This window comes from Scyliorhinus torazame, chromosome 13, assembly GCF_047496885.1.
Source record: "Scyliorhinus torazame isolate Kashiwa2021f chromosome 13, sScyTor2.1, whole genome shotgun sequence".
NCBI classification, from domain to species: domain Eukaryota; kingdom Metazoa; phylum Chordata; class Chondrichthyes; order Carcharhiniformes; family Scyliorhinidae; genus Scyliorhinus; species Scyliorhinus torazame.
This window is the reverse complement of record NC_092719.1, coordinates 87305905-87324186: the sequence shown is the minus strand read 5'-3', so window position 1 is coordinate 87324186 and position 18282 is coordinate 87305905. Positions and strand designations below refer to the sequence as shown.

General features: G+C 47.3%; 1 protein-coding gene across 2 annotated transcripts in view; it reads right to left on the bottom strand.

Annotated features, from left to right (window-relative positions):
• The window catches only part of nedd1 (NEDD1 gamma-tubulin ring complex targeting factor), a 119807-nt gene extending 101844 nt beyond the window's left edge, over nucleotides 1-17963 (bottom strand). Inside the window, exon 1 of one of the 2 annotated variants that reach the window (XM_072471940.1) lies at nucleotides 17620-17963. The gene's annotated coding sequence lies outside the window, so the exon portion shown is untranslated. The remainder of the gene's footprint in view (nucleotides 1-17619) is intronic. The other variant, XM_072471939.1, reaches the window with a different exon arrangement.
• Between the last annotated feature and the right edge of the window lie 319 nt (nucleotides 17964-18282).

Sequence of the window (18282 nt, the reverse complement as noted above, 5' to 3'; positions counted from 1 at the left end):
GCCTGTCAACTCTTGTCGCTCCAGCCAGCCTCGCAGGATTGTCCGGGCCATTCAACCAACGGTCACAGAGTCCGATTCGGACCTGCTACCCGATATTGAAACTGAGGACCCGAAGGTGCCTTTTCGATTCGGTATCGTTACAAAAAACAGGGTGTCCCCGAAGCAAAGAATCCAGCCTTTATCGGTATACAGCATCGATCCAGACGATGAGTGGTGTGTCACCCTTACGGTCAACCGGTCCCAAATACGATTTTGCCTGGACACTGGTGCCTCTGCCAATCTCAATCTGACCTCCAAAGTCTTTGTGTCAAACCAGCCATCCTCCCATCAGCCTGCCAGCTATTAGATTATAATGGCAATGCCATTGCTGCCAGCGGCTCATGCCAACTTGAAGTGACGCACAGGTCACGCAAAGCCACCCTTCCTGTTGAAATAGTGTGCTCCTTGAAAGCCTCCCTGCTTGGCGCACAGGCATGCAAGCTGTTGAACATGTTCAGAGAGTTCACTCTCGGTCTCCTGCTGACGCATCTGCCTTTCAGGACACAGACTTCAGGACGCAGCTCGACGTCATTATCAACCAGTACCACGACGTCTTCGAGGGCATGGCGTACACCTACAAGATTTTATTAAAACCGAATGCCATGCCTGTGGTGCATGCACCTCGCAGGGTCCCAGCACCCCTTAAGGACCGCCTCAAGCAGCAGCTGCAGGACCTCCAGAACCAAGGAGTGATTTCCAAAGTCACGGAACCGACCGACTGGGTCAGCTCCATGGTATGTGTAAAAAAGCCTTCCGGCGAATTGAGAATTTGCATTGATCCCAAGGATCTAAATCGCAATATTATGAGGGAGCACTATCCAATTCCCAAGCGCGAAGAGCTCACATGTGAGATGGCTCGTGCCAAGCTCTTTACCAAACTCGACACCTCAAAAGAATTCTGGCAAATCCAGCTCGATAAATCCAGCAGGAAACTGCACATTTAACACCCCCTTTGACAGATATTGTTACAACAGGATGCTGTTTGGGATCATCCCTGCATCAGAAGTGTTCCATAGGATTATGGAACAAATGATGGAAGGTGTTCAAGGTGTTCGCGTCTATGTCGATGACATAATCATTTGGTCCACCACCCCGCAGGAGCATGTTAGTCGCCTCCAGCGTGTATTCAGACGTATACATGAGCATGGCCTCTGCCTCAACAGGGCCAAATGCTCTTTTGGTCAGACGGAACTCAAGTTCCTCGGGGACCACATCTCCCAATTGTGTATGCAGCCGGATGCGGACAAGGTAGCCATCACAGCTATGAAAACACCAGAGGACAAGAAGGCGGTCCTCCGATTTCTGGGCATGGTCAATTTTTTAGGGAAATTCATCCCTAACCTCGCCTCTCATACCACGGCTCTCAGGAACCTGGTCAGGAAGACGACAGACTTCCAGTGACTCCCTGCCCACGAGCACGAATGGAGAGAACTCAAAACAAAACTGACCACGGCCCCGGTCATAGCTTTCTTTGATCCAGCAAAGACGACCAAAATTTCGACCGATGCCAGTCAATCCGGCATTGGGGCAGTGCTCCTTCAACGTGATGAGGCCTCATCATGGGCCCCCGTTGCATATGCGTCACGTGCGATGACCCCCACGGAGCAGCGCGCAGATAGAAAAGGAGTGCCTGGGCCTTCTGACTGGTGTGGTTAAGTTTCACGATTATGTCTACGGACTTCCTCAATTCACCATCGAGACCGACCATCACCCGCTGGTCAATATAATACAGAAAGACTTGAACGACATAACGCCTCGCCTCCAGCGTATTCTTCTCAAGCTCCGGCGATCCGACTTCCAGCTGGTATACACCCCAGGCAAAGACCTCATCATTGCTGACGCTCTTCCAGGGCAGTCAACACTTCATGTGACCCAGCGGGATTTGTCTGCCAGCTGGACGCCCATGTGGCATTCGCGGCCTCCAATCTATCTGCCACGGATGAACTACTCGTCCAAATTCGCCGCATGACAGCGGCTAATCTCTTGCTACAGCATGTCATGCTCCACCTAATGGACGGGTGGCTCAAGGGCCAATGCCCTCAATTCTATAATGTCAGAGATGATCTGGCGGTAGTAGACGGGGTTCTTCTAAAACTGGACCGCATTGTCATCCCGCATAGCATGCGCCAGCTTGTCCAGGAACAACTACACGAGGGACACCTTGGCGTGGAAAAGTGCCACCGACAGGCCCGAGATGCAGTGTACTGGCCCGGCATTAATGAGGACATAGCCAACACAGTGCTCAACTGCCCCACTTGTCAGCGCTTCCAGCCGGCCCAACCACGTGAGACCCTGCAGCCCCATGAGTTGGTCACGTCACCATGGACCAAGGTGGGCATCGACCTGTTCCATGCACAGGGTAGAGACTATGTTCTGATCGTGGACTACTTTTAGAACTACCCGGAGGTGATACGGTTGCACGACCTCACCTCGTCTGCAGTCATTCGTGCAGGTAAAGAAACCTTTGCTCGACACGGCATCCCGCTCACGGTTATGTCGGACAATGGCCCCTGCATTGCCAGCCAAGAATGGTCCAACTTTGCCAGCCGGTACAATTTTGCCCATGTGACGTCCAGTCTCCTGTAGCCCCAATCCAACGACAAAGCGGAGAAGGGAGTACATATCGTCAAACGGCTCCTATGCAAGGCTGCCGATGCTGGGTCCGATTTCTACCTTGCCTTGCTGGCCTATCGCTCTGCCCCACTGTCCACTGGCCTGTCGCCAGCCCAGTTACTCATGGGTCGCACCCTGAGGACGACTGTGCCGTCCATTCATGTCCCAGACCTCGACCACGTTCCGGTCCTTCGCCGGATGCCGCTGTCTCGTGCACAGCACAAGGCGGCTCATGACTCCTGTGCAGCTGATCTCCCTGCTCTGGCACCAGATGACAACGTCCGCGTCCATCTTCTGGATGGTGGCTGGTCTGCAACCGCTGTTGTCCTTCGGCAGGTGGCCCCCCACTCGTTCCTGGTTCGTCTACCGGATGGCTCTATTCTGCGCCGCAATCGACGCGTCCTTAGTCTCATTCCACGCTCGCCTCGTGATCCTCCAGTGTCGCCGCGCCCTCCTGCTGACCCTACCACGGACTATGCAGAGCTCCCTGTCACTCTGCCTCCCCGCAACTTTGACGCAGTCCAGCCCGCACCTGAACCGGCGGCTCTCAAACCATCCTTGAGGCGGTCAACCAGAATTCGTCGCCCACCTCAGAGACTAAATTTATTAACTTTTCGAACTTATGGACTCTCTGAATTGTTTCATTGCTTTGTTTGATCGTTTCCCTGGTTTGTATATAGTGTTGAACTCGTTATTCTTGTTGCATACAGTTTATCTGCACCAGGCACCTTCCCATGTAAATAGCTTAGTTCTCATGTACGTAGTCCTGTGAATATGTCTTGGCACCCCACACGTAGTTAGGAACATTCTCACCACACATTATTTATTGCCACACACATACATATCTTTATAAAAGGGGGGGGGGAATGTCATAATATACACCAGTATATCATGGTGTAGACACACACACTGATGGACACACAGCAAGACCAATCAACACACACAACACCGCAGCCAATCACCAGTTAGAGCACACTCACTATAAAGACAGGGGGCATCAGAGTTCCCGCTCATTCGGGATGCAGCCTCCTACAAGGACAGAGCTTACAACTTACAGCACAGGTCCTCACCATGTGCTGAGTGCGTAGACTGGTTAGGACAGGCATAGGTCTTTAGTTTAATCTAACATCGTGTTAACCCACAGTGAAAGTATGTTCAACAGTTTCTAACTTAATAAAATAGTGTTGCACTATTTTAAGTGTTGGTGGCCTGTCTGTGTTCCACGGATCCAGAGCACCCAACACAACAGATCTCACTGGAACGACGGAGGTTGAGAGGCGACCTGATAGAAGTCTACAAGATTATGACTGGCATTGACAGAGTGGATAATTTCCTAGGGTAGGAGAGTCAAGTACTAGGGGACATAGGTTTAAATGCATGGGGAAAAGTGTAGAACAGATGTGCGCGGCAAGTTTTTTTACATAGTGGGTAGTGAATATATGGAATGCACTGCCTGGGGAGGGGGTGGGAGCAGGTACGATAGCGGCATTTAAAGGGCATCTAGACAAATATATGAATAGGGTGGGAATGGAAGGATCCGGACTCCGTAAGTGCAGACGGTTTTAGTTTCGGCAGGTACCATGGTCGGCACAGGCTTGGAGGGCTGAAGGGCCTGTTCCTGTGCTGTATTGTTCTTGGTTTGCCTAATACCTTGATTCCAAACTGGAAGAACCTAATTTGACCAAAAATCAAATACTTGGGGCCAAAAAGGAGACCTTCAAAACCGCAATTATGTATTACACAGAGGCTTACTTGCAGTGTAAAAAAAGACTTGTTCAATAAGAGGGTAAACCATTTATATTTTTAATAAAGTTACATTTATAGCAGTTTCTCCCCCCCAGGTTTGATCATTTTAACAAAGTATTAACAAGAATAAAAGAGCATCAGTAGAAGGAAATAGACTTGCACCTTTCACAACCTCAACAAGATCCAAAGAGTCTCATAGCCAATGAATTGTAGCCACTGTTGTAATGCAGGAAACACTGCACAGCAAGCTCCCACAAACAGCAAAGTGAAACTACCAGATGGTATTTTTCTGATATATTTCTGTTCATTTACGTTCTCATGCCCTATCCACCCTGGGCCTATCTGCATTGCCGCAGTGAAGCCTGGCGTAAGGTGGAGGAACAGCACCTCACCCTCTGGTTGGCCCTCGGGACTCAAACGCTGAGTTCGACAGCTTTAAATTGTGGCCTTTCTCTTCCATCTTAAACCACCTTTCAAAAAAATATTCCATATATGTATTGCCTCAATACAACCAACCGCTCTCCCCATCACACTCGGCTTTTGTTTTTAAAGTTGCTTCTTTTTGTTGCAGTTTCTACAGCTCTAACACCTTTGGTTCTCATGATGTGGAGATGCCGGCGTTGGACTGGGGTGAGCACAGTACGAAGTCTTACAACACCAGGTTAAAGTCCAACAGGTTTGATTCGATGTCACTAGCTTTCGGAGCGCTGCTCCTTCCTCAGGTGAATGAAGAGGTCTGTTCCAGAAACACATATATAGACAAATTCAAAGATGCCAAACAATGCTAGGAATGCGAGCATTAGCAGGTGATTAAATCTTTACAGATCCAGAGATGGGGTAACCCCAGGTTAAAGAGGTGTGAATTGTACCAAGCCAGGACAGTTGGTAGGATTTCACAGGCCAGATGGTGGGGGATGAATGTAATGCGACATGAATTCCAGGTCCCGGTTGAGGCCGCACTCGTGTGTGCGGAACTTGGCTATAAGTTTCTGCTCGGCGATTCTGCGTTGTCGCGGGTCCTGAAGGCCGCCTTGGAGAACGCTTACCCGGAGATCAGAGGCTGAATGCCCTTGACTGCTGAAGTGTTCCCCGACTGGAAGGGAACATTCCTGCCTGGTGATTGTTGCGCGACGTCTGTTCATTCGTTGTCGCAGCGTCTGCATGGTCTCGCCAATGTACCACGCTTCAGGACATCCTTTCCTGCAGCGTATGAGGTAGACAACGTTGGCCGAGTCGCACAAGTATGTACCGCATACCTGGTGGGTGGTGTTCTCACGTGTAATAGTGGTATCCATGTCGATGATCTGGCACGTCTTGCAGAGATTGCCATGACAGGGTTGTGTGGTGTCGTGGTCACTGTTCTGAAGACTGGGTAGTTTGCTGCAAACAATGGTTCGTTTGAGGTTGTGCGGTTGTTTGAAGGCAAGTAGTGGGGGTGTGGGGATGACCTTGGCAAGATGTTCATCGTCATCAATGACGTGTTGAAGGCTGTGAAGAAGATGACGTAGTTTCTCCGCTCCGGGGAAGTACTGGACGACGAAGGGTATTCTGTCGGTTGTGTCCCATGTTTGTCTTCTGAGGAGGTCGGTGCGGTTTTTCGCTGTGGTGCGTTGGAACTGTCGATCGATGAGTCGAGTGCCATATCCCGTTCGTACGAGGGCATCTTTCAACGTCTGTAGATGTCTGTTACGCTCCTCCTCGTCTGAGCAGATCCTGTGTATACGGAGCGCTTGTCCATAGGGGATGGCTTCTTTAATGTGTTTAGGGTGGAAGCTGGAGAAGTGGAGCATCATGAGGTTATCCGTAGGTTTGCGGTAAAGCGAAGTGCTGAGGTGACCGTCCTTGATGGAGACGAGTGTGTCCAAGAATGCAACTGATTTTGGAGAGTATCCACCTCTTTCAATTTACACCCATTCAAATAATAATCTGCCTCCCTATTTTAGCTACCAAAGCAGATAACTTCATATTTCTCCACATTATACCGAATCTACCATTTAGGGCCTGTTCCTGTGCTGTAATTGTCTTTGTTCTTTGCGACAGGTTTAGATAAAGGATCTGGATCGGCGCAGGCTGGGAGGGCCGAAGGGCCTGTTCCTGTGCTGTAATTTTCTTTGTTTATATGCCCACTTACTGAGCCTGTCCAAATTTCACTGCAGCATCTCTGCATCCTCCTCACAGCTCATCCCCCCCCCCGCCCCCACCCCACCCAATTTTGTATCATCTGCAAATTTTGAGATAATACATTTTGTTCCCTCATCAAAATCATTAATATATAATGTGAACAGTTGGGGTCCCAGCACAGACCCCTGCGGTACCTGACTAGTCACTGTGCTGCCATTCAGAAAAAGACCCATTTATTCCAACTTTTTGCTTCCTGTCTGCTAACTCTCCATCTCAAAACATGACCCGCAATCCCATCGCTTAAACTTTATATCTGCTCTGTGAGACCTTGTTGAAAGCCTACTGAAAGTCTAAATAAACCACATCTATTGATTCTCCCTGGTCAACACTACTAATTAGATCTTCAAAGAATACTAGTAGATTTGTCAAGCACACCCATTCGTAAATCCATGCTGAGTTTGTCTGATTATACCACTGCTTTCCAAATGCTGTGCTGTGAAATCCTTGATAATGGAACTCTAGCAACTTTCCTACTACCGATGTTAGGCTCACTGGTCTATAGTTCCTTGTTTTCTCTCTACCTCCCTTTTTGAATATTAGCTACCCTCCAATTTGTAGGAACTATTCCAGAGTCCAAAGAATTTTGGAAAGTGACGACAAATGGATCTACTATTTCTGGACCCACTTCCTTAAGTATTCTGGGATGAAAATTATCAGGCCCTGGAGATTTATCTGCCTTCAATCCCATTAATTTCTCCAAAACAATTTCTTTACTCATACTAATTTTCTTCAGCACCTCACTGAAACGTGTGCTTTTCAGAGCTTTGAGTACATTATTCAGGTGTTCCTTTGTGAAAACAGAAGCTAGTAATGAAATTAGTTTCTCAGCCATTTCTTTATTTCTCGTTATGAATTCCCCCGTTTCTGACTGCAAAGGGCCTACATTCGTTTTTATCAATCTTTTTCTCTTTACTTGCCTTTTACAGTCAGTTTTTAGGTTCCCTGCTAGCTTACTTCCATATTGCATTTTCCATTTCTTAATCAATCCCTTGAATCATAGAATTTACAGTGCAGGAGGCCATTCGGCCCATTGAGTCTGCACCGGCCCGCGGAAAGAACACCCTACTAAAGCCCACATCTCCACCCTAACCCCACTTAAACTTTTTGGACACCAAGGGCAATTTAGCATAGCCAATCAACCTAACCTGCACATCTTTGGACTGTGGGAGGAACCGGAGCACGCGGAGGAAATCCATGCAGTCACGGGAAGAACGTGCAGACTCACCACAGGCAGTGAGCCAGGCCGGGAATCGAACCTGGGTCCGTAGAGCTGTGAAGCAACAGTACTATCAACTGTGCTTGGTCTGCCTTTGCTGAATTTTAAACTGTGCCCTATCCTCCGGCCTATTGATTTTTCTTGCTAACTTGTATGCCTCTTCCTTGAATTTAATACTGTCTCTAATTTCCCTTGTAAGCCATGGTTTGGCCATGGTTCCCTTTCAATGCTATCATGCAAGTCATTAGTGCAGGATGAATAATTGAAGCCCTAACACGGTAGCACAAGTGGATAGCACTGTGGCTTCACAGCGCCACGATCCCAGGTTTGATTCCCCGCTGGGTCACTGTCTGTGAGGAGTCTGCACGTTCTCCCCGTGTCTGCGTGGGTTTCCACCGGGTGCTCCGGTTTCCTCCCACAGTCCCAAGACGTGCAGGTTAGGTGGATTGGCAAGGCTAAATTGCCCTTAGTGTCCAAAAAGGTGAGATGGGTTATTGCGTTACGGGGATAGGGTGGAAGTGAGGCTTATGTGGGTCGGTGCAGACTCGACGGGCCGAATGGCCTCCTTCTGCACTGTATGTTCTATGTTCTAACACAGATCTCTGTGGTCCACCACGAGTCACCTCCTGCCAATTAGAGTAATTAATGGTAGCAGTGGTTAGCACAGTTGCTTCACAACTCCAGGATCCCAGGTTCGATTCCTTGGCTTGGGTCACTGTCTGTGCGGAGTCTGCACCTTCTCCCCGTATCTGCGTGGGTTTCCTCCCACAGCCCAAAGATGTGCAGGTTAGGTGGATCGGCCATGCTAAATTGCCCTTCGGTTAGGTGGGGTTATTGGTTTATGGGGATCGGGTGGAGGTCTGGGCTTAAGTGGGGTGCTCTTTCCAAGAGCCGGTGCAGACCTGATGGGCCGAATAGCCTCCTTCTGCACTGTAAATTCTATGATTCTATTCCCTGTTGCCTGCCACTTAACCAATTTCTTAACCGTGTCAATAATTTGCCCTCAACTCCGTGTGCTTCCACCTTAGTTAACAGTCTCTTGTTTGGGACTTTATCAAATGTCACAAAAAGTCATTGGCCAGCAGGATTAAGAAACATCCCAAGGCTTTTTTATACATACATAAAGAGCAAGAGGTTGGCCAGGGAGAGGGTTGGCCCACTCAAGGACAGGGAAGGGAATCTATGTGTGTAGCCTAAGGAAATAGGCAAGGTATTAAATGAGTACTTTCCTCTTCACTAAAGATGAGAACTTGGTGGATGGTGAGTCTGGGGGAGGGTGTGTAGATAGTTTGGGTCATGTTGAGATCAAAAAAGAGGTAGTATTGGAGGTCGTGGAAAACATTAAAGTAGATAAGTCCCCAGGACCTGTCCTCCAGAATACGAGAGGCAAGGGAGGAAATTGATGAAGCTTTGAGAGAAATCTTTGTAGTCTCTCTGGCTACAGGGGAGGTCCCAGTGGATTGGAGAATAGCTAATGCTGTTCCTTTGTTTAAGGTAGCAAGAAAAATCCAGGTAATTATAGAACGGTGAACCTTACGTCAGTGGTAGTGAAATTATTGGAGCGGTTTCTTCAAGACAGGATTTACTCCCACTTGGAAATGAGTGGACGTATTAGCGAGAGGCAATATGGTTTTGTGAAGGGGCGGTCATGTCTCATTAACTTGATTGAGTTTTTTGAAGAATTGACAAGATGATTGATGACGGTAGGGCAGTGGATATTGTCTATATGGACTTCAGTAAGGCCTTTGACAAGGTCCCTCATGGCAGACTGGTACAGAAGGTGAAGTCGCACGGGATCAGAGGTGAGCTGGCAAGTTGGATACAGAACTGGCTCGGTCATAGAAGACAGAGGGTGGCAGTGAAGAGAGGGCTGTGACTAATGTGTTCCACAGGGATTAATGCAGGGAGCTTTGCTGTTTGTAACATATATATATATATATAAAAATGATTTGGAGGAAAATGAAACTGATTTGATTAGTAAGTTTGCGGACGACATAAAGGTTGGTGGAATTGCGGATAGCGATAAGGATCGTCAGAGGATACAGCAGGATATAGATTGGTTAGAGACTTGGGCGGAGAGATGGCAGATGGAGTTTAATCCAGACAAATGTGAGGTAATGCATTTTGGAAGATCTAATACAGATGGGAAATATACTGTAAATGGCAGAACCCTGAAGCGTATTGATAGGCAGAGGGATCTGGGCATACAAGTACACAGTTCACTGAAAGTGGCAACGAAGATGGAGCAGGTAGTCAAGAAGGCATGCGCCATGCTTGCCTTCATTGTCCGGGGGAATGAGTACAAAAATTGGCAAGTCATGTTGCAGCTGTAGAGAACCTTAGTTAGGCCACACTTGGAGTATAGTGTTCAATTCTGGTTGCCACACTACCAGAAGGATGTGGAGGCTTTGGAGAGGGTATAGAAAAGATTTACCAGGATGTTGCCTGGTATGGAGGGCATTAGCTTTGAGGAGAGGTTGGAGAAACTTGGTTTGTTCTCACTGGAACGATGGAGGTGGAGGGGCAACCTGATAGAAGTCTACAAAACTATGAGGAGCATGTTATCATAGAATTTACAGTGCAGGAGGCCATTCGGCCCATCGAGTCTGCACCAGCTCTTGGAAAGAGCACCCTACCCAAAGTCAACACCTCCACCCTATCCCCATAACCCAGTAACCCCACCCAACACTAAGGGCAATTTTGGACACTAAGGGCAATTTATCATGGCCAATCCACCTAACCTGCACATCTTTGGACTGTGGGAGGAAACCGGAGGACCCGGAGGAAACCCACACACACACAGGGAGGATGTGCAGACTCCGCACAGACAGTGACCCAAGCCGGAATCGAACCTGGGATCTGGAGCTGTGAAGCAATTGTGCTATCCACAATGCTACCGTGCTGCATGGACAGAGTGGATCGTCAGAAGCTTTTTCCTGGGGTGGAAGAGTCAATTACTAGGCGCCATAGGTTTAAGGTGCGAGGGGCAAGGTTTAAAGGAGATGTATGAGGCAGAATTTTTTACAAAGAAGGTGGTGGAAGCCTGAAACTCACTGCCAGGGGAGATAGTGGAAGCAGATATGATAGTGATTTTTAAGGGGCTTCTTGACAAATATATGAATAGGATGAGAATAGAGGGAAATGGCCCCCGGAAGGGTAGTGGGGTTTAGTTCAGACAGGCAGCATGGCAGGTGCAGGCTTGGAGGGCTAAAGGGCCTGTTCCTGTGCTGTAATTTTCTTTGTTCACTTTGTTCTTTGTCTTCTGGAAGTCCATATAAATGACATCCAGATATTCCCTGGTAACCTTAGTCACCACTTCAAAAAATTCAAAAAAGCAACTCCTTTCTTTCACGAATCCATGCTGGTTCTCATGATTGACCAACATTTTTCAAGGTGTTCAGTTACCCCATCCCTGATTATAGACTCCAGCAATTTCCCCATCACAGACGTTAGGCTAACTGGTCAGTAATTCCCTGGTTTCCCCCTTCTTAAAAAGATGGAGCGACATGTGCAATTTGCCAATCCAGAGGGACTACTCCTGAATCTAGGGAACTCTGGAAGTCAGGATATCTACAATACTCCCTTACTTCCTTTCACACCTTTGGATGGAAACCGTCAGGTCCTTGGGATTTGTCACTCTTTAGGTTCCATTAATTTCTTAATTAGTGATGCTGTACTAATGTTAATTGTATTAAGTCCCTGTTCTCTATCGACTATTCATTTTTACAGGACTTCCGGCCAGTTATCCTACAGTAAACACTGAGGGAACGTAATTGTTCAACATGTTGGCCATTTCTCCATTATTACTGACAATATCTCCATTTTCAGCTTTTAGTGGGCCTACATCATTCTTCACCCTTCACTTTCCCTTTATATATCTGGAACATTTCTTCTTATTGTTTTTGATGCACCGTTCAACTTTCCTCTCATAATCCCTTTTAGTAGCTCTTCTTAGCTGCTGTGACCCTTTGCTGGTCCTTGTATCTATCCCATTCGTCCGGATCTGTGCTATGTCTTGCATTTTTGTAAGCCCTTTCTTTTAATTTTATGCTATCCTTAAGCTCTTTAGTTGTCCACGGCTTTCTTTTTGTGAATGTAATCATAGAATTTACAGTGCAGAAGGAGGCCATTCGGCCCATCAAGTCTGCACCGGCTCTTGGAAAGAGCACCCTACCCAAGGTCAACACCTCCACCCTATCCCCATAACCCAGTAACCCCACCCAACAATAAGGGCAATTTTGGACACTAAGGGCAAATTTATCATGGCCAATCCACCTAACCTGCACATCTTTGGACTGTGGGAGGAAACCGGAGCACCCGGAGGAAACCCACGCACACATGGGGAGGATGTGCAGACTCCGCACAGACAGTGACCCAAGCCGGAATCGAACCTGGGACCCTGGAGCGGTGAAGCAATTGTGCTATCCACAATGCTACCGTGCTGCCCACAAAAGCGGAACACTTTTCTCTCAGGGGTGTATACTTGCTCTGTATCTCGTTAAATGTTTTTTAAAATATTCTCCACTGACCTTCAGTCGTTTGACCCATTAACAGATCTTACCAGTTTATCGTAGACAGTCTCTGCATCATCCTATTAAAGTCCACCGTACCCAATTCTAAAATTCTGGTGTCTGAAATGTGCTTTCACTTTCAAATGCTACACTGAATTCAATCATGTTGTGATCACTATTTGATAAATGTTCGTGCACAGTTAGGCTACTAATAAAATAGGGCTCATTACTCATAATATTTCCTGTCCTCATAACAGGTTGTACAGAAGGTCTCTTTGGGATGCCATGCATGGAAATCTTAAAGGGAGCACGCAATGCAACAAAAGGCCTACACAAAGGGAGGGAAATTTGATGGAACAAAGTCAAACCTCATCTACTTCAATGCCAGGAGTATACGAAACAAGGTAGGGGAACTGGCAGCATGGGTTGGTACCTGGGACTTCGATGTTGTGGCCAATTCGGAAACATGGATAGAGCAGGGACAGGAATGGATGTTGCAGGTTCCGGGGTTTAGGTGTTTTAGTAAGCTCAGAGAAGGAGGCAAAAGAGGGGGAGGTGCGGCGCTGCTAGTCAAGAGCAGTATTACGGTGGCGGAGAGGATGCTAGATGGGGACTCTTCTTCCGAGGTAGTGTGGGCTGAAGTTAGAAACAGGAAAGGAGAGGTCACCCTGTTGGGAGTTTTTTATAGGCCTCCTAATAGTTCTAGGGATGTAGAGGAAAGGATGGCGAAGATGATTCTGGATAAGAGCGAAAGTAACAGGGTAGTTATTATGGGAGACTTTAACTTTCCAAATATTGACTGGAAAAGATATAGTTTGAGTACAATAGATGGGTCGTTTTTTGTACAGTGTGTGCAGGAGGGTTTCCTGAAACAATATGTTGACAGGCCAACAAGAGGCGAGGCCACGTTGGATTTGGTTTGGGGTAATGAACCAGGCCAGGTGTTGGATTTGGAGGTAGGAGAGCACTTTGGGGACAGTGACCACAATTCGGTGACGTTTACGTTAGTGATGGAAAGGGATAAGTATACACCGCAGGGCAAGAGTTATAGCTGGGGGAAGGGCAATTATGATGCCATTAGACGTGACTTAGGGGGGGATAAGGTGGAGAAGTAGGCTGCAAGTGTTGGGCACACTGGATAAGTGGGGCTTGTTCAAGGATCAGCTACTGCGTGTTCTTGATAAGTATGTACCGGTCAGGCAGGGAGGAAGCCGTCGAGCGAGGGAACCGTGGTTTACCAAGGAAGTGGAATCTCTTGTTAAGAGGAAGAAGGAGGCCTATGTGAAGATGAGGTGTGAAGTTTCAGTTGGGGCGATGGATAGTTACAAGGTAGCGAGGAAGGATCTAAAGAGAGAGCTAAGACGAGCAAGGAAGGGACATGAGAAGTATTTGGCAGGAAGGATCAAGGAAAACCCTAAAGCTTTCTATAGGTATGTCAGGAATAAGCAAATGACTAGGGAAAGAGTAGGACCAGTCAAGGACAGGGATGGGAAATTGTGTGTGGAGTCTGAAGAGATAGACGAGATACTAAATGAATATTTTTCGTCAGTATTCACTCAGGAAAAAGATAATGTTGTGGAGGAGAATGCTGAGCCCCAGGCTAATAGAATAGATGGCATAGAGGTACGTAGGGAAGGTGTTGGCAATTCTGGACAGGCTTAAAATAGATAAGTCCCCGGGACCCGATGGGATTTATCCTAGGATTCTTTGGGAGGCCAGGGAAGAGATTGCTGGACCTTTGGCTTTGATTTTTATGTCATCATTGGCTACAGGAATAGTGCCAGAGGACTGGAGGACAGCAAATGTGGTCCCTTTGTTCAAAAAGGGGAGCAAAGACAACCCCGGCAACTATAGACCGGTGAGCCTCACGTCTGTAGTGGGTAAAGTCTTGGAGGGGATTATAAGAGACAAGATTTATAATCATCTGGATAGGAATAATATGATCAGGGATAGTCAGCATGGCTTTGTGAAGGGTAGGTCATGCCTCACAAACCTTATTGAGTTCTTTGAGAAGGTGACTGAACAGGTAGATGAGGGTAGAGCAGTTGATGTGGTGTATATGGATTTCAGCAAAGCGTTTGATAAGGTTCCCCACGGTAGGCTATTGCAGAAAATACGGAGGCTGGGGATTGAGGGTGATTTAGAGATGTGGATCAGAAATTGGCTAGCTGAAAGAAGACAGAGGGTGGTGGTTGATGGGAAATGTTCAGAATGGAGTACAGTCACAAGTGGAGTACCACAAGGATCTGTTCTGGGGCCGTTGCTGTTTGTCATTTTTATCAATGACCTAGAGGAAGGCGCAGAAGGGTGGGTGAGTAAATTTGTAGACGATACTAAAGTCGGTGGTGTTGTCGATAGTGTGGCAGGATGTAGCAGGTCACAGAGGGATATAGATAAGCTGCAGAGCTGGGCTGAGAGGTGGCAAATGGAGTTTAATGTAGAGAAGTGTGAGGTGATTCACTTTGGAAGGAATAACAGGAATGCGGAATATTTGGCTAATGGTAAAGTTCTTGAAAGTGTGGATGAGCAGAGGGATCTAGGTGTCCATGTACATAGATCCCTGAAAGTTGCCACCCAGGTTGATAGGGTTGTGAAGAAGGCCTATGGAGTGTTGGCCTTTATTGGTAGAGGGATTGAGTTCCGGAGTCGGGAGGTCATGTTGCAGCTGTACAGAACTCTGGTACGGCCGCATTTGGAGTATTGCGTACAGTTCTGGTCACCGCATTATAGGAAGGACGTGGAGGCTTTGGAGCGGGTGCAGAGGAGATTTACCAGGATGTTGCCTGGTATGGAGGGAAAATCTTATGAGGAAAGGCTGATGGACTTGAGGTTGTTTTCGTTGGAGAGAAGAAGGTTAAGAGGAGACTTAATAGAGGCATACAAAATGATCAGGGAGTTGGATAGGGTGGACAGTGAGAGCCTTCTCCCGCGGATGGAAATGGCTAGCATGAGGGGACATAGCTTTAAACTGAGGGGTAATAGATATAGGACAGAGGTCAGAGGTAGGTTCTTTACGCAAAGAGTAGTGAGGCCGTGGAATGCCCTAACTGCTACAGTAGTGAACTCGCCAACATTGAGGGCATTTAAAAGTTTATTGGATAAACATATGGATGATAATGGCATAGTGTAGGTTAGATGGCTTTTGTTTCGGTGCAACATCGTGGGCCGAAGGGCCTGTACTGCCCTGTATTGTTCTATGTTCTATGTACTTGTGCTTACAAGCAGAAACTCAATAGAAATAGCAACACATGTCAATAAAGTCATAAAAATCGTAATGGAATTCATTTCAACTAATGAAAGGGGAATAGAGTTAGTATTGCAGGTATGGAGTTTATCATGGAAGCTAAAGTCTTTAGTTTTTGCACTTTAAATGCAAGAAATTGTGGTTCATCTCAATCAAGATTTTGGAACAGCTGACAGCTTAGACAGTCCAACGCTGGAGCTGGGGGTCATCAGCAGATGTAAAAGCTGGCTCATGTCTATGGATGATGCTGCCCATAGAATGAACACCACAGAAACAGGCCATTCAACCTATAAAGGTCTTTGCTCTACAGAACTCTCCCCTCTTAATTTAATCTCCTCAGCATTTCCTTGCTCCCTCATGTTTTCAATCCAACATCCAGCTGAATGTCACTCCAAGTATATCGAGGTTGCCACTTTCATCAGAGTATAGATGTTCTGTCTTAATTCCCTATATTGGATTTATGAATGACTTTCCTGCATTTATGGCCCTAGTTTTGGCAATTTCAGGTTAAGTGTGAGACAAAGTTAAGACCGGAAGGGATTTTCACCATCCAACTCACATCACCCAACTCCTATCAATGGCTTAAGCATTTGCTGTCGACACCGCCATTAAGGTTTTTTCACACTCCAAACTAATTACTCAAATGCTCTTGTAACCAATGACCCTCTACGAATTCATCCAAAACCTCTGCCATTCAAATCGTATTTTACACCAAATCACACAAGCCCAACATATCATTGGCAGCTGCATGTCACTTCGGCTCCATTCATTTCCCAACCTTCCCCCTAATTGCACCATCTGCTCCTCCAGCTCTCTGGCCCCTCCAGTCTTGTGGTCAACAAAATCTCTCCTTCACACCTGTGATATATAAACTCTTGCTAGAAAGAAACTAACAAACTCAACACGTGAGCTACTGAAGCTGAGATGGTTAGACTGTGAGGGCGAAGCTTCAACTGAGGAATACAAACAGGCAGATACAATTAAAGTGACCAGTTGGTTAAAATACCAAGGGTTATAACTTAATTGATCTTAGTGTCTCTTGACAATATTTCAGCTTTCCAAATTTATATTAACTTTCAAAAAAGGTAATACCGTTCTCAAAATCTTGCAGTAACAATGATTTGTGATCAGAAGCAAAACTATAATTATAGCCCAATCGGTGATGACACTCATATCAGAGTCAGAATCATGGGGATTTAAATCCCACTCCAGAAATTTGCACCTTACTCCAGGCAGACACTCAAATGGAGTACTGCTCTGTTGCTTTAATAATACATTAAGCACATACTGTCTGCTCTCAAAGTAAACTTACACACAACCAAACGGTAGCACGGTGGTTAGCACTGCTGCATAACAGCACCAGAGACCCGGGTTCGATTCCCACTTGGGTTACTGTCTGTGCGGAGACTGCTAGTTCTGGGTGAATTGGACATTCGGAATTCTCCTCCAGTGTACCCGAACAAGCATCGGAGTGTGGCGACTAGGGGATTTTCACAGTAACTTTGTTGCAGTGTTAATGTAAGCCTGCTTATGACACTAATAAAGATTATTTAGAGTAGGGATATTCTCCCTGGCATCCTGAATCAACAGCACTAAAACAGACCATTTGGTCATTATCATGTTGTTTGGCAGCCATAATTCACTTGGCAACACCCAGAATCTCAAATTTCTGGGTTCCAGGGCAAGAGCACAAAAATCAAGGCTGACAGCTCCAGTGTAGTTTTGTGGGAGTGCTGCACAGTCAGAGGTGACATCGTTCAGATGGCACCTTAAACAGAGACTCCATTTGGCTTTGTGAATGTAAAGATCTCATGACATTGTTTTAAAGAAAAACAGGGGAATTACATCTCAGCATTTATCTCCCCATCAACATCACAAAGACATTATCTAGTCATTACCACATTGCTGTCAGTGGGAGCTTGCTGTGTACAAATTGGTTGCCAGGTTTCCACATTACAACACATTGACTAAAGCATTTTGGGACCTCCTGTGGCTCTTAAAAGTCAGAAATGTCTTTCGAACGAAACAACTGATCCTCATTCAAGAGTTAAATATGTTTAAAAACAGACCCTGATCTCGGAGACAGCCGTAGTTGGGGAAAGTTGCAGCTCCTGTCCACCAACCGCTGGAGAATGCAGCAGCTGATCTATTACCACAGGTCAGTTACAGGACACTCTTACCCCCCAGGATGATAGGCCAGGGCTCCGGGACCACCGGCTGAGGCGAGTGGGAGACACAGGCCCTGCTGTAGCCGGGAGATCTGAGTCACATTCGGTGGCCCAGACGAGGCCTCAGCACGGATACTCGGAGGCTCCTGTTTGAGCCAGACTCTATCTTCCTCCGGGCCGGACACTTCGCGCCAACAGCCTCCGTCTCGGTGACGCGCGCGAACCTCCGACAAGCCCCGCCCCTTGCCCAAGAATGCGCGCATGCGCTTCCCACAAAGTGCCGCCCCTTTCACGGGGATGCGCGCATGCGCTTCCTAAAGCCCCGCCCTTTCCGGGGATAAGCATATGCACCTCCAACAAGCCCCGCCCCTTTCCGGGGAGTGGGCGCGCATATGCAACAATCTCCACCCCACCCCCCCCCGGCGCAGGGATGTGCGCGCATCTCCGGCGAGCCCCCGCCACTTTCCCCGGGATGCGCGCGCATCTCAGCAAGCCCCGCCCCTTATCCTCAGTGTCGGTCGGGGAGGAACTGCGCAGGGAACGGGAGAATTGGTGAATATATGG